The sequence below is a fragment of the Gouania willdenowi genome, chromosome 6, assembly GCF_900634775.1.
Source record: "Gouania willdenowi chromosome 6, fGouWil2.1, whole genome shotgun sequence".
In the NCBI taxonomy this organism is placed as follows: domain Eukaryota; kingdom Metazoa; phylum Chordata; class Actinopteri; order Blenniiformes; family Gobiesocidae; genus Gouania; species Gouania willdenowi.
Window position 1 is genome coordinate 7,929,875 of NC_041049.1, and position 15,034 is coordinate 7,944,908.

At 37.8% G+C, this 15,034-nt stretch overlaps 1 protein-coding gene across 1 annotated transcript in view; it reads right to left on the reverse strand.

Moving 5' to 3' along the window:
* Positions 1 to 5,936: 5,936 nt before the first annotated feature.
* The window catches only part of apaf1 (apoptotic peptidase activating factor 1), a 57,008-nt gene continuing 47,910 nt past the window's right edge, over positions 5,937 to 15,034 (reverse strand). The window contains exon 27 of the mRNA XM_028450685.1: positions 5,937 to 6,543. The gene's annotated coding sequence lies outside the window, so the exon portion shown is untranslated. The remainder of the gene's footprint in view (positions 6,544 to 15,034) is intronic.

The window sequence follows — 15,034 nt, forward strand, 5'->3', positions numbered from 1 at the left end:
AAGCTCTATTTCCTCCTCCCTCCCTCCCTGTTATTCACATTTTGTAAAAAGTCAGCTCCAAACGGGCGAGTTGATTTTCCCCGCTACCTGACGTCACCTACCGGAAACTCCTCCTCCTGACAATCCTGGCTCCTCCTACCCTATAAGAATGTGAATTCCTCCCTCTCAAACTATCTTACAGCTATAACTAACATTGCGGTTTAATATAGAATATATATTCTACTTTATTGTCATATATGTAAAGCTACATACACAAAATGTGTTCTCTGCATTTAACCCCTCCCTGAGGCGCAGTGGGCAGCCACGTTGTAGCACTCGGAGCATTTTTAGTTCCCGTTGTATCGCATCGTTTTGTCTTTGATATCTGACGTGTTTGTGGAGAACTGGAGTTAGAGGGAGGAGTTACACATCAATCTGGCTCTTGCCAGGTTACTAAAACACTATTCTGTATAAAAAATAAAGATTTGAATTGTGTGGGGGAGAGATTAATTTAACTGCCAACGTGTGGGCTAAATATGCAAGCTTGATATGTGACAAGAAATGATCAATTAGCATGTGTTGACATGATCATGTCAAATTCAAGTTATTTTTGTAGCCCTTCAAATACATTAACTCAAAAAATAAACTGTCTTTACATAACATTATTCCACATCGTATTGAATTTTATACACGATATTGTCTTCACTGAGAAGGTAAAATGGCTCCTTTAGAGAAAAGGTTGCAGACCGCTGCTCTATCCCTTCTTATTTCTACAGGCCAAAGATACACACGACAGGTTATTGTTTGTTTTTGTCGTGCATGTGAAGGAAGGAGGAATAAAACGTGTTATTTTCTACAATCTTACCTCCTCCTCATTGGCTGAGGGATGCATATGTGTGTCATTCTGCTTGTTCCCCATTCTTCCCTTCATCATAGCTCACAAATATGTGTCAGCCTGAGGACGTGAGTTGCACCTAACATAGCCACCAGCTGAACAGGGGAAAATTTAATGAGCGCAAGGAGAGAGAGAAGAGATGGAGACATAAAAACAGAAGGAAAGGCTTTAGACGGCAGAAGGAGGGAGCGCTTTGTAACTGAGGAGGTTTTAAGACCTCCTGGGAGTCCCCATGGGTCTGTAGTGGGACACAGGACATTAGCCACGCCTCTAAACAGCTGCTTCTCGTGGTGACTAAATACACACTGACCCTCAGAAATACTCAGACCCTCAGAAATGTACTTTTAATTAGACTTTTTCACAGTTACTTGAATCCGTGGCACATTTGATTAACGTTACTTTTCTTCTGCAGTTTTCAAATTCCCGGCTAATACAGGACAGTCGTGAACCCTATGTGAATATAATACAAATATACAAGAATATACAAGTATGATCAGCTGTCTACAAACCACAGTGTGCAATCCAAGAAATTCATTAGTAAAAGTGGGGAGTTGTAGAGTTTGATGAGCATTTCCTGTGGCGTTCTGTTAGCTAGCTAACCCAAACTGGGTGGTTTACTTACTTATTTAGCCTTTTTCTGTGCGTATTCACTTTGAACATAGACATTGTGACTGTATTAATCTGTAAAGTTTACTTATACACATTCACCATTAAGCTTGGCTGTAACTCTTTTACAGCTAGGCACGATGATGCTAACATATAGCTAAACTGTAGCTCCACACAGCCTTGAGAGCGCTCAAAGTATCATTAATATTTAAAGCACACTCTAAGCTCAGATATCTCATCTTATCGTCTGCTGTCCTCACTGTGGTCGTCGAAGCAAACAAGATGAGATCAGCAACATTTAAGGGAGCTAACGTTGTCCACGCGCTTGCTGTTAGCTCGATGATAAATGATGCTAAAATCAGGGGCGCTAAGCTACTGGGAATGTGTCTCTGTGTGTGTGTCCAACATGATGAAAGCTAGCGCTGACTTACGTTAATTTGGTTTCACACTGGGGTTTCCATAGACGACGCACGCGCTAAATGTGGAACAAAACTCTTGTGTTTCAAAAGTATGGAATCCTTAGCGCTACTAAAGGAGCAGAGCAACAGTAAAGTGAGAAGAGTTTTTACATCACTCGTCCACAGACTAAAGATAGAAATAGATGAAGTGTGACAGGCGTGTGGAGAAGGTTGATCAGACAGGTTTTAGATCCTCTGTCCCCAGCTAAAAGTAACATTTACAACTATAGGCTATTGTTGGATTTTATTTAGCATTTGTGTTGATGTTCATCAGCTTTTCTAATGCAGTTGCATTAGTTAGTGGTACATTTAGAAAGGATTACAGTGTTACTATATAATATTCTAATATTCTGCTATAGACAGTACCAGGATCACTGTTTCAGAACTTTAAAATGATCATCCACTGTTTTTACAAATGTGGCCTAAAACCTTTGAAGTGTACTTATTAGAAGATCTATGCCTAACAAACGCATTCTTTTGCACCATATTCGTCTTTTTAACTTTTAAAAATGGGACTACTTCACCCTGGGCGCCGCCATGTTGAAATGACGTCATTGGTGAATCTACCGTAGATTTTTTTATTTAAATGCTTACAGAGCTCTTCTTCTCCTCCTTAATGGCGTCTAGGAAACAGCAGAGTGGGAACTGTCGCCCCTGTGGCCACAGATCTTTTCGGGTCACGGTTTTAATTTATCATCTATCAGTAAACAAAGAGGTTTACATTCAATTTTCAACTTTTACTGATTTTTAGAGCAATTCAAAGCAGCACAAGTTGTTATTTTGAGTGAAAAAGCTGCTAAATGATCCTGAATGCTTGAACTCCAATAGAACCCAAAGGACTAACAGGGGCTAATCACGTAATCAATCACGTGATCTCAAGATGGCGGCGCACGGGTCGTAAAACGGTAAACTAGTGCCATTTTTAAAAGTTAATAAATGAATACGGTGCAATAATATGTTCTGTGAGGCATAAATCTTCTAATAAGTACATTTCAAAGGTTTTAGTGGAGGATCCTTTTAGTTAGTCTTCAGATAACTTCAAGTTTGTCACGTGGACAAACAGGGTTATATGATCACCCGTACATACACTATAGACCACATGTGTCAAACTCTAGGTCCAGGGCCCTTTAGAGCAGTTTTTTCAAATGGGGGTACGTGTACCCCTAGGAGTATGAGAGAGAGAGAAAGGAAGAGAGAGAGAGAGAGAGAGAGATAGAAAGAGAGAAATAACATATAAAGCGTCAGTCTTGGTCCCACCCAAGGTGTGAGATGACCGTAAATGATAAAAACTATAGAATTAAATCTATTCAGGAGCCACTGAAATCTGTGTTTTTCAATCTTGGGATCAGGACCCCATGTGGGGTCGCCTGAAATAGATTTTTGAAATGTTTTAAATATTATTATAAACAACACACAATCTCAAACAACTGTATTTCTATACTTTCACTGCGTGAAGTATAAATCTAATTCAAATAAAATGCATTAAAAAATGATCTAAGCTCAAACATGATCAAAAAAAAAAAAAAAACGTCTTTGGGGTTAAAAGAAATTGTTCATATCAAAATGGCGTCATGATCCAAAAAAAAAAAAAAAAAAAAACCCGTTGGGAACCACTGCATTAAATACTGTTCATTTCCAAAATGATATTCTTTAAAATGCGTGTTATCACTCGTTCATTGCATTATTCTGCTCTATACTTGTTTTTAATAGTGAATAATTTTATAAGTAAAATGTTGTAGTCGGACAAAAGGGGGTACTTGTGTTCAGAAAAAAAGAAAGAAAAAATGCATTATTTTACTAAATCAGAACTAAAGGTAATGGAGTTTATCAAGAAGTGACCCTAAGACTCAAAGTCCTAACTGTCCTCTGTCCTTATTGCTGAGTCATTCTAATTTATTGCACACGTCATTGCACAAAATTCTAATTAATTAAGTGTTGATGAATCTCAGCACAGCTCAACAGTAAATCAGGTCTGCAGCTGTAACTATTGATATAAAAGAACCAGAGTCAGCTGGAAATGTGATGACAAGAGGGCGTTAGGTTAGACTAGGTAAAGGCATAAAAAAGGAAAATAATTTGAAAAAATAAATTGAGTTTAAGATGTGTAAAAGTAGTGCAAATGTGGTGAACACACTTAAATGGGGCTGAGACTAGAAAAAGGCATAAACAAATGACAAAAATCCGACAAATACTAAAAATGGGAGGTAATAGGCAAAAGTAAGGCATCAACATTGGAAAAATAAATAAAAAAATAAGGCTATAGTAAGGTGCGCCTTATGTATGAAATTAATATGTCAAAATGTTTTAGTACAACTTCAGTAAACTATGAAGCTGCACTGCTTGATGGATTTTGGCGCTTTAGGGCTACCGTGAGTGTATTGTTCTGTATTTTATGTGTTAAACCTGAACAATGTTGAGAGTTATTGTTAATGAGTTGAATAAAGTTTGACTTATCTGACTATTTTGTTTCGCTTAATGCGTCTTAATAATATAATAATAACAAATACAATAATAATAACAAACCAGTGCGCCTTATAGTCCGGTGCGCCTTATAGTCCGAAAAATACGGGGCATATATATATATATATATATATATATATATATAAAATTAACATTTATATGTTAATTATATATAATGGATATATGATGAACACACGGGTTGCAGTAAGGAAATACATAATAAAAATAAAAACAAATCTGAAAAAACACCCAAAATTTGAGGTAATATCATTATAATTTTAGTCTTTAGGCAAAAAAAAAGTTTTCCTATTTTTTTTGCTATTTGATGCCATTCTATATCCTCACTTCTGATTTAGGGTCATATTTTCACTACTTTTTTACTTTTCTCCCCACATCTTTTCCTATTGCAGATTTATCTTTTCTTGCATCAAAACATCTGCTACAACATATAAGACAATGCTTTTTGAATGGAATTACATTTTTACATTGTGCCCAATATTCATTTCAAACGCAATCAAATTGTCTTTGTTCCATGTTTTGATACACAAAGCTTAGGTAATGAAACAGCTGCATTAACTCTTATCAGGAAGAGTTTGGATAGGTTTTAAAATATCCCACCTGCTGTCATATTAGAATAAAAAATCAGCATGATTCCCGTTGATAAATATTTATCAAGGACTTTTGGGAAATGACACGACACAAAGTTAAAATTAATACAAATCTTGAAAAACAACGGGCCTTAATTGGAGCCTTGAGGGACGCCATTAATAAATTAATTAACTTTTTCGACAGCGATTCACTTTGAATTCATACGTGACAGCCGACACAATAGAGACATGAATACTTCAACATCACAGCATGTACGTTTTATTCCTGTACAAGCTCCACTCACTTTGCATCACATTATACAACAATAACAAACACACATCCTGAGCCGGTATCAATAATCTCTGCCTTTGATGATTGAATTCATGACAACTTTAAAGCACCAATCAGAAAAAGCACAGTGTGAAAGAGATAGAAAGAGATTTTATATAAATATTTAAAGGCTTATTTTATTTAATTATTTTTCTCTAATTCTGTGCTTACTTCCTTTCAAATGCCACACTTCGATCTCTGATTGTAATTCGATGTGTAATGAAAGCGTACACATAGAAAAGGAGTGCAAAGGCTATAAAAACTTTTCAAAAGCTTCCATGAAAAGTGCTCGATATCAAACGATTAAACGAACACTTAACTTTATCGCTGATGGACTGAGAAGACATTTTTCCTTACAAGATATGTAATATTAGTATTAAATCTAAGGCTGCAGATCAAATAAAAAATATCAAATTCATCCATGAACACAAGCAGGAATAGTTCACAGTAGTTCACAGCACAGTAGGTTCAGATGCACCTAAAGATGAACAAGAGCTTATGATTTATTAAAAGCATCTGAGTAAAACATCTCACACACGTCACATGCATTAACACGCAACCGTAGCATGTTGTAATCACACACAAACTGGCACGTAAAGCTCACACACGGTTATTTTTATCCAGTGGTGAAAAAGAACATAGTGTGTCATCTTTAATAACGACTGCTGTTTTTTTTTTCAGTTTTAAGTAGAGTTTATGCACCGTTTGTTGTGTTTTACCCGTGTACACACTGTAGCGTGTTACTCATTGCAATAATGCAGAAATCTGATCAGGAAGTTTTCCATCCTTTCCAGAGCAGATCCATTTAAAGTGGTTGTAAACTAGTTTAACAGGAGTTAGCGGCTCATTTCCCCTCCCTCAGACGTTTTCTTCCTGTTGGCTCAGCTGATGTAAAACTCTGGAATAAAAATGTAAAGAGTGTGTATAACCAGGATGAACTCGCTTTAAGTTGAATAGACTGAACATTTCCATTTGAGCTGCAGCTCTGCACGTTTTCCTTCTGCAAACTGTCGTTTTCGTCCGTTTGAATGTTTTTCCTCTTTCTTTTCCCTTTTTTGGTCTCTTAATGCAGTGCTGTGATCACACCACTCTCTGCAGGATGTACAGGATGCCAATGTTGTCGATAGTGACAAAGGTTGAGAAGTCAGCTGACACGTGGATCTTCTTCAAAGCACATCCTGTCGGGAAGAACGTTTGTAGGGCTCCACCACTCGCCACATTCCACCACTAGATGAAGAAAAGAAGAATATAGAAAATAAATTAATTAACTGGTGATTGTAATAGTTTGTGATGAGACTCAGTTCTTAACTGGCATAAAGTAACTAATGTGCATAGAGATCAGGGTTGTCAAAGTCATACCGCACCAAAAAAATCCATGTTAATATGAAGAAAAAAGCAACAAATTCAAACAAAATCCTTAATGTTAAGCAATTGGTGAAAATTTCTTGACTTTGAAATAAATTTTCTCAACATTTGCAATGCAATTTGCCAGAATTCTGAGAATTTTCCAGGTAATGTAGTACTTGCAACCCCTATCGTATTTTATCTACAACTTACTGTATATGGCCGTTGACAAAAAGTCTTCTTTTTGGTGAAATTTTTTACTTTGAACAAAATCTTCCTGCGGGCCAGACTAGATGCTCTGGCGGGCCAAACTTGAGTTAGACATATGTGATCTAGACTGTAAATAAAAAAAGTTATTGATTATGGGTGGGGCTCTTGGAGCAGATAAGACACACCCAGTCTATACTATAAAACCTCCAAAGAAAAACCTATGCTATGTTAACTAGCTACTCACTATACCTCTCTATTCACAATTCTCTCAATCCAACCTACTCACTACAGATTGCAGAGTCAACAGGTACTCGTTTTTCTAGAAGGGGCGTGGCCAACAGTGACGAAAGGAGTTACCAAAATGTCACAAATCACCATTCTCTTAAAAATAAAATTAAAAATAAAGGTTATGTCACATGAATTTAGCGAACATTAAATTAATACTTAAAACAGACATGAAACCCATGCTACCTTCAAGCTATCGACCTATTTCACTTATCAACACAGACATAAGTATTATCTCCAAAGCTTCCAGGTTAGAAAAAGTAGTTCAGTCAATTATATTCCAAGACCAGAAAGGATTCATTAAGAATAGACACTCCATAGACAATGTGAGAAGACTCTTTAATTTGATTAACAATGCACAGAACTCTAAAAAGAAAACAATAATTAGGAGGGGTGGGGCCAACGGCTATGTAAGAAGCCACCAAAACGTCACAAACCACCATTCTCAGCCAAATAGCAAAACCAACTATAACAGTTGGCTTTCAACCAATACAACAAAATCGGCGAAATTTGACTAAAATGTCACCACACCTCAAACCCAAATACATTTGTTTTCAGCAGGAAAAATTGCTTTTGGTATTTAGTTACTCATTAAGGAAGCAGCAAATAAAATATAGGAAACCCAACGTGGTGCGACATGCTGAATGCTTCCATTAGCCTGACATGTCACGTGACTGTATCAGCCATGACAACAAAAGTGGAAAGTGTTGAAAACGGTGGAAAGGAAATGATGCAGATGTAGTTTTTATCTGATCTAATCCTTTCTAAAAAAACAGGAAATGCCCCGGGAGGCTGTGATTCTCAATTGAATAGTAAACTATTCCTGAGCCATTCACTTTCATCTCAGTTTAAAGTTGACATTTTCCATTCAAGCTCTGTCTTGCTGGGACGAGACATCAAAGACGAACGAGTCAATAATTCATGACTCGACAAAAACAGGGAGCCCAGTAACAGCACTTCATAACAGCACGAGAGCTGTCAGTTTAATGCGTTAATTGCGATTAATTAATTACAGGAAAAATTAACGTGCTAAAAAAATAACGGCATTAATTGCATTTTTCTAACCTTTCTTATTTTAAGAGTTCCTGGTATACCCATAATACTGATGCACAGTCTGCAGTACTGTTTTGCCTTATCACCGGAGCTTTGCAGCCTTCGCTACTAGGGCTGAACGATTTTGGAAAATAATCTAATTGCGATTTTTTTCCTCATTATTGTGATTGCAATTTAATATATCTGTTTTATAATAAACAAATTCAGATTTATTTAAACTTTAAATAAATATAAAATATACATTTTAAAGCATAGATTACAACAATAAAGCAAACAAATCTGTGGCTTTACCTCTCTCATATCTAACTAACTTCATGTTTCATGAAACATGTAAACATGTGGACTGCACAACTTAAACACTCTCTGAACTTAACAGGACAGTAAAAGACAGGACAAGAAATTTTTTTTAAAAAAAAAATAAAAAATTGCAGCCTTTGCGATTAGAAAATCGCGTTTTTTGATATTGCGATCACATCACAAATGCAATTAATCATTCAGCCTTACTTGCTACTACCTGAATGTAGCGGCTAGCGCGCACAGCTAGTGTGGACACTCGGACAGTGCTAACTGCTACATGCTACAAGCCGTGACTGACAAATGAACAAACTCATTAGATAAATATTACTATCTGAAGGAGAAAAATCAAGATGAAATGTGGAACCTGGAACTGATCTGGAATGAAACTTTGTGGGCTAATTGAGGAACCAATCCGACATAAGTGAGTTTGGAATTTTGCCGATGATGTGCAATGGTTGAAACTGATCTGGGATCAGTTATATTGAGCCGGATTCCCTCCAAAATTATTGTAAATTTTTGTCCAAATTCTTTGAGCAGTTTTGATGTAAACGTGCTAACAAAGAGCAAAACGCCAGTGAAAACATGACTTGGCTGAGGTAATAAAATAATGTATCATTTCTGCTGATAACATATCCAATCGGTATCAGACAACACCCATGGCAGCTCGGTATCGTATCAGAAGTGAAAACATTTTAACAAGAAACCGCTAAAGGTTACTGTACATACAGTAAAAAAGAAGTTCAGTCCAGAGTTTCCTAACCTGGCAAGAGCCAGATTGATGTGTAGCTCCTCCCTCTAACTGGAGTTCTCCATCGATCTGGGTCTGGCGAATCCTTTCGGAACCAGGGAGGGACATGAACAGAATGCTTGAAGCTGATTGGGCGAAGCGCCTGTCCACCATGATTTGTTTTAGCCAATCACACGTTAACAAATGACGATGTCGTCATCGGCATGCGCCGCAGAGACGCTGCTACAACAATAACAAGGCTCCACTGGTGAAAACTTTCTTTTGGGATAGTAATGCTGAGGTCATTATGTGGTTGAGTGACTTTTGTAGTTTTTGCAACACGAGTATGCGAGTTAAGGGCACGTTGACCATCCTCCTGCGTCGACATCTTTCTATTTTGATTCGGAGCTATGCTAATAGCGGTAGCCCAGCTAGTTCCACTCCCCGCAACTGCGCATGTGCCAGTTTTGCTTCGCCGCTTCTGCCTTCGTCACACCCGGACATCCCGCCCTAAACCACAACACTGCCTCGTGATTGGTTCTAATCGGTTCAGTTTGGTGTCAAAAGGCAAAGGAGGGAACAGCACAAGATGGATTCTGGTGTTTCTGAACACCAGGTGAATCCATCTTGCAGGCAAGGTTAAGAGTTTCCTGCTGTCCTGTGTTTTCTGCTTCTGCTGTTACATTATTTCACAGATCACACCTGATTAAACATACAGTTTGAACGTTCTCTAAAGAAATATGGAGATAGAAGGACTTCTTCGATGTGGTTATGAATTATTCACTGTGCAAAGGAAAATCATGGATTCTGTCTTCATGCATTAATCCTCCTCTGGTTTCCTGCACCGATTCCACAGCAGATTCCAACGGACACAGAAAAACTGAGTCTGATTACAGAATTGTGGTGAAGTGCAATTATAGCTCCATAGATCAATGAAAAGAAAACAAACATCATGTAAACATGCACGGAATCAAACCACCCCAAAATAAGGGCTGAAGCAAAGATGGAGAGAATGAATCCAAAAACCCAGCCTGAATCCTGCTGTGAACAATGACTGCAGACAAATGATGGAACGGTTACAAGAATGAACAGAAGGAGAGGGAAAGAAATGCAATCAACGGAGAAACAAGCTGATGCTGAAGAAATGTCAGAAAGCGTCTGAAGGGTGTTGGAGGGAAAGTGGAAAAAAAAAAAATCTGCAGTGGGATTTAAAAAGTGAGACCTCCAAAAAAAAAAAAAAACAACAACAACCCACAAATCCTCTGCATAGGATGAGGAGGATGAGATCAAACTGGATGAAACGCATATTTATGGATTTGCTCAGACAAGAGAAAAGTGAGTTTGTGATGAAAATGGCAGTGAGGGCGGATGATAAAGGAGGGAAGTGCAGCAGATCAAACACTGAAAAGATGCTGCAACGGTGCAGCACGTCGGACATTTATCACGCTAACAACTGCAGGACAGGTTGTTTCCTCCTGTGGGAATGTGTTTGGTTTGTTTGTGTGTCACGGTTTCCTCTCAGCAGATGGTTGCAACTCTGATTTATTGGGAAACAGCAAGTGAAGCGCTGATGCTAAACCAGTGTATGAGTGTTGCAGAATATGAGGATTCCCATGTCACACTCCTCCTGTGGTTATTATTCCTCATGTGTCACACACAGCAGGGTTTATTACTGCAATTATCACAGGATGATTAGTTTACACTTTAAAAGCACAGCCTATGAAAGCACAACTCATTCAAACTTCTCACTTTTATTCAACAGGTTTTATCAGTTTAGAACTGATTTCAGTAAACCAGCAGAGATTTGGGTTTTTTAGGCCCGCGTGTGTGTGTGTGTGTGTGTGTGTGTGTTAAAGCCTCATTGATACGCAATACGACACCTCTAAAGTACTGCAACCATACCTCGAAATATGAGTGGAATACTTTGATTATAAAAAAAATATCACTTATTTTTTCTCTGCCTCAAAACCTCATTTATGAAAAAGAAAAAGAAGATAGTAAATACATTTTTTCACGGCAGCATTCGTCATCTTAGGTTTGACCCCAATATGCAGTGGAATATTTTTGTCACATATATGCATGTGTATTTATTTTTGTGCATTTCAGTTGTCCTTTTCTGTATTTCTCTGTCATTTTGTGTGTTTTTGGAGTTCTTTTGTTCATGTTTGTTGTTCTTTAATGTTTTTTTTTTCTGTCATTTTGTGTGTTTTTGAAGTCCTTTTGTGTGGTTTTAGAGTCATTTTGTGTGGTTTTAGAGTACCTTTGGGCATTTTTGCTGTCCTCTCTATTTCTGTCATTTTGTGTTTTCTTTTTTTTTAGTCCTTTTGTTAATGCTTGTTGTTCCTTTGTGTACTTTTCTGTCATTTTGTATGTTTTCTGAGTCATTTTGTGCATGTTTTTTGTTGTAGTTTAATATTTTTTCCCTGTCATTTTGTGTACTTTTGGAGTTCTTTTGCACATTTTTGTCTACTTTTCTGTCGCTTTGTATGTCTTTGGAGTCTGTGTATTTTGTTGTCCTATTGTGTATTCTTCTGTCATTTGGTTTGTTTTGTGTATTTTGTTGTTATTTTAATTTTTCTTTAATGTCGTTTTGTGTTTTTGGAGTCATTTGTACACTTACTTTGGGGGCCTCTGAAAAATTAGACCAGGGGCCACCAGCTGCCGATGTCTTAGTGTCACGCTCACATACATGCAGGACAAAACTCACATCAGGGGAATTCAGTATTTTCTATTAGTGCGTGCATTGCTTCAGATCTGCTCTGACAGTTCCTCCACCGTTAGCCACGGTGACGCTAAATAGGCCCTGTGTATTCAAGGCTACCTGATGGAGAGTCAGCGCTGCTTACATAACAGAAATAAAACCCGTCTGTGTGTTCCTGTAAAGGCCTGAGCTGAGCTTATGTGGGAGCGAGCGCACAGAGGAGCAAAGTAATTAATCTTCCTCGCACTCCACGGAGTCTCTGAGGAAGCAGCAAGGTTTCTAAAAACCAGAGGATATACGTGAAGACGAAGAAGCAGAGAGAGGAGAGGAGCAGAGAGAATCCTCCTCTTTAGTGCAGAGGTGTGTTTGTAAGGCCAGAGACCATGTTTGATGGAGTGTGTTGAGTGTGACCATGTCAGGAAGAGAGCAGTGAAGGACACATTCTGAGTAAATAATACATCAAAGCTCAATCTGCTGAAAAATGACTTCTTTGGCTCAACTCCCCTCTTTGTCCAACCACATTTTGCTTAGAAATCTATTAAAAAACAACAACTATAGAGCATAATAAATGATGGAATGAAGGAGTGATTTTAAAGAATTAATTTTGTAAATAAATTGAATGAAACAGTATTTCCTGCAGTGGTTCCCAACCTTTTTTGGATCGTGACCCCATTATGATATAAAGAATTTCTGGCGACCCCAAAGACTTCTTTTTTCTAGAATTAGTTCCTGATCAAGTTTGACACACAGAGTGAAAGTATACTGTAGAAATACAGATTGTGCATTTTAATTTAATGAAAAATAAAAAAAAATGCCTAAAATCTATTTAAATTTTTCAGAAATTTCGAGATTTATATTTTACAAAGTGCTTTAGAGCAGTGGAAAAAAAACATCAAACATTTTGTAAATAAACTAATTCTGTTGTAGATATCTCAGCACCTCCAAATACACAAATTCAAATAAAATCCACAATATTTGCAGAGCTCTTATATCATATGACAGCAGTCATTTTAATCTGAAATTGGTGTAAGAATTCTTAATTTTTTCCAAAATCTGGCATATTTTTCTCAAATTCCAAGAAATTTTTCAAAATTCAAAAAATCAGGGAAATTTCAGTGAAGATCCTGCAGGATCTCATCATTTATATATCATTTATACGTGGAAGTACAAACCAGGGCACATTAATGTTGAATTTGCTCTTTTTTTCACCTAAAATCTGTGTCCCACTTAAGCTAATCTTGGTCCGTATTTGGCTCCTGAACTAAAATATACTCTTCCTCCTCACACCATTTAAATGTTTCCTTACGTAGTCAATCTCATAAGAAAGAACACTGACTGTACAGACAGGACCGCACAGAAACCAATAAGATAATAAAACCATTTCAGCTATTGTTCATTATATTATACTAAACACTGACAATAAAATAATCACTAATTGTTATATACAAGTTGCTATTGGGGATATATCTGAACAACGTGATTCTTTGAGTGTTATTTCTGGTTCATGAATGGTTAGCTTGTGCATCTTTTCTTTAGGAAAACTTAAAAAAGATTTTTTCTTAATTAAATCGAAAGAAAGTAGAGACAGCTGTGCTTTATCTGTATTTTTTGGAAGAATGAAATGACTCATTTAAATTCAAAATGCAAATTGTTCTCCTCCATGATGGGAAAATTTGCTAGAACACCTTGAACCATCGACGCTTGATATCACTGCAGGCTTCTTCTGCAGAATTATTATTATACTTCCATCCTTTTGTGAAGGTTTAATGAAAGCTGCAGACATAAATACACATAATTACTCTTTCCATGCTGTTGAAATAAAGATCAACGCTATTATTAGGCGTAAATTGTAAAGACGTTTTTCAATTTCTGTAATACATTTCCCTTTTGACCTGGTTTGTTACTCGTGTTGCACCAGTAAAGGAAAAGAAGGAGAGAGCAACAAGGTGGCTGAAAACTAGGGCAAGAAAACAAACCATAATAGATTCTGATGATACATTTAAGATTTATAAATAACAAAAAGTCCTGCAATGGTGACATGATGAGTATTATAAGACGATGTTGACTCTGAATATGTGAAGGAGAAACTGGGGCAGTTGTCCTATAATTAGGGTTGCCATATTTGGATCAAAACAGTAATTAATCATTGTTATTCTTAGTGTTCATCACAGCATTACACAATTTAAAATGTGTATCTTTAATTATTTGTAAAGCAGTTTCCATATAGATGTGTGCAGAGCAAAGTGATGTATATTTGTAATATTAAGGTGTATATAACACTCGCATATTAACCCATCCATTCATCAGTCTCGCTAATCCATTGTCAGGTCGCGGGGGCAGAATCCTTAGCAAGGAAGCCCAGACTTCCCTCTCCTCGACCACTTCGTCCAGCTCTTCCTGGTGGATCCCGAGGCTTTCCCAGGCCAGCAGAGAGACATTCTCTCCAACTTGTCCTGCATCTTCCGGAGGTACGTGAGCTCTACTCTGAGCCCCTCCCAGATGACTGAGCTTCTCACCCTATCACTAAGGGAGTGCTCAGCCTCCCTACGGCGGAAATTAATTCTGGCAATCTTGTTTTTTCGGTAATGACCAAAAGATCATGACGATGGGTGAGGGTAGGAACGAAGATCGACCGGTAAATGGAGAGCATCGCCTTTTGGCCCAGCTCCCTCTTTACCATGATGGATCGATACAGACTCTGCATCATCTGCATCACTGCAGATGCCGCACCAATTAGTCGATCCCTCACTCGTGAACAAGACCCTGAGGTACTTGAACTCCTCCACTTGGGGCAGGACCTCATCCCCAGCCCAGTGGAGGCCCTCCACCTTTTTCCAGTCGAGAACCATGGACTCGGATTTGGAGATGTTGATTCTCATACACACACTTGGCTTTGAATCAATCCAGAGAGAACTGAAGGTCACAGCCTGATGGAGCCAACAGGACAACATCATTCGCAAAAAGCAGTGACCCAATCCTGAGGCCACCAAACTGGACCCCTCGATGCCCTAGCTGCACCTAGAAATTCTGTCCATAAAAGTCCAACTCTCACTGGAAACGAGTCCGACTTACTGCTGGCGATGTGGACCAAGCTCTGACTC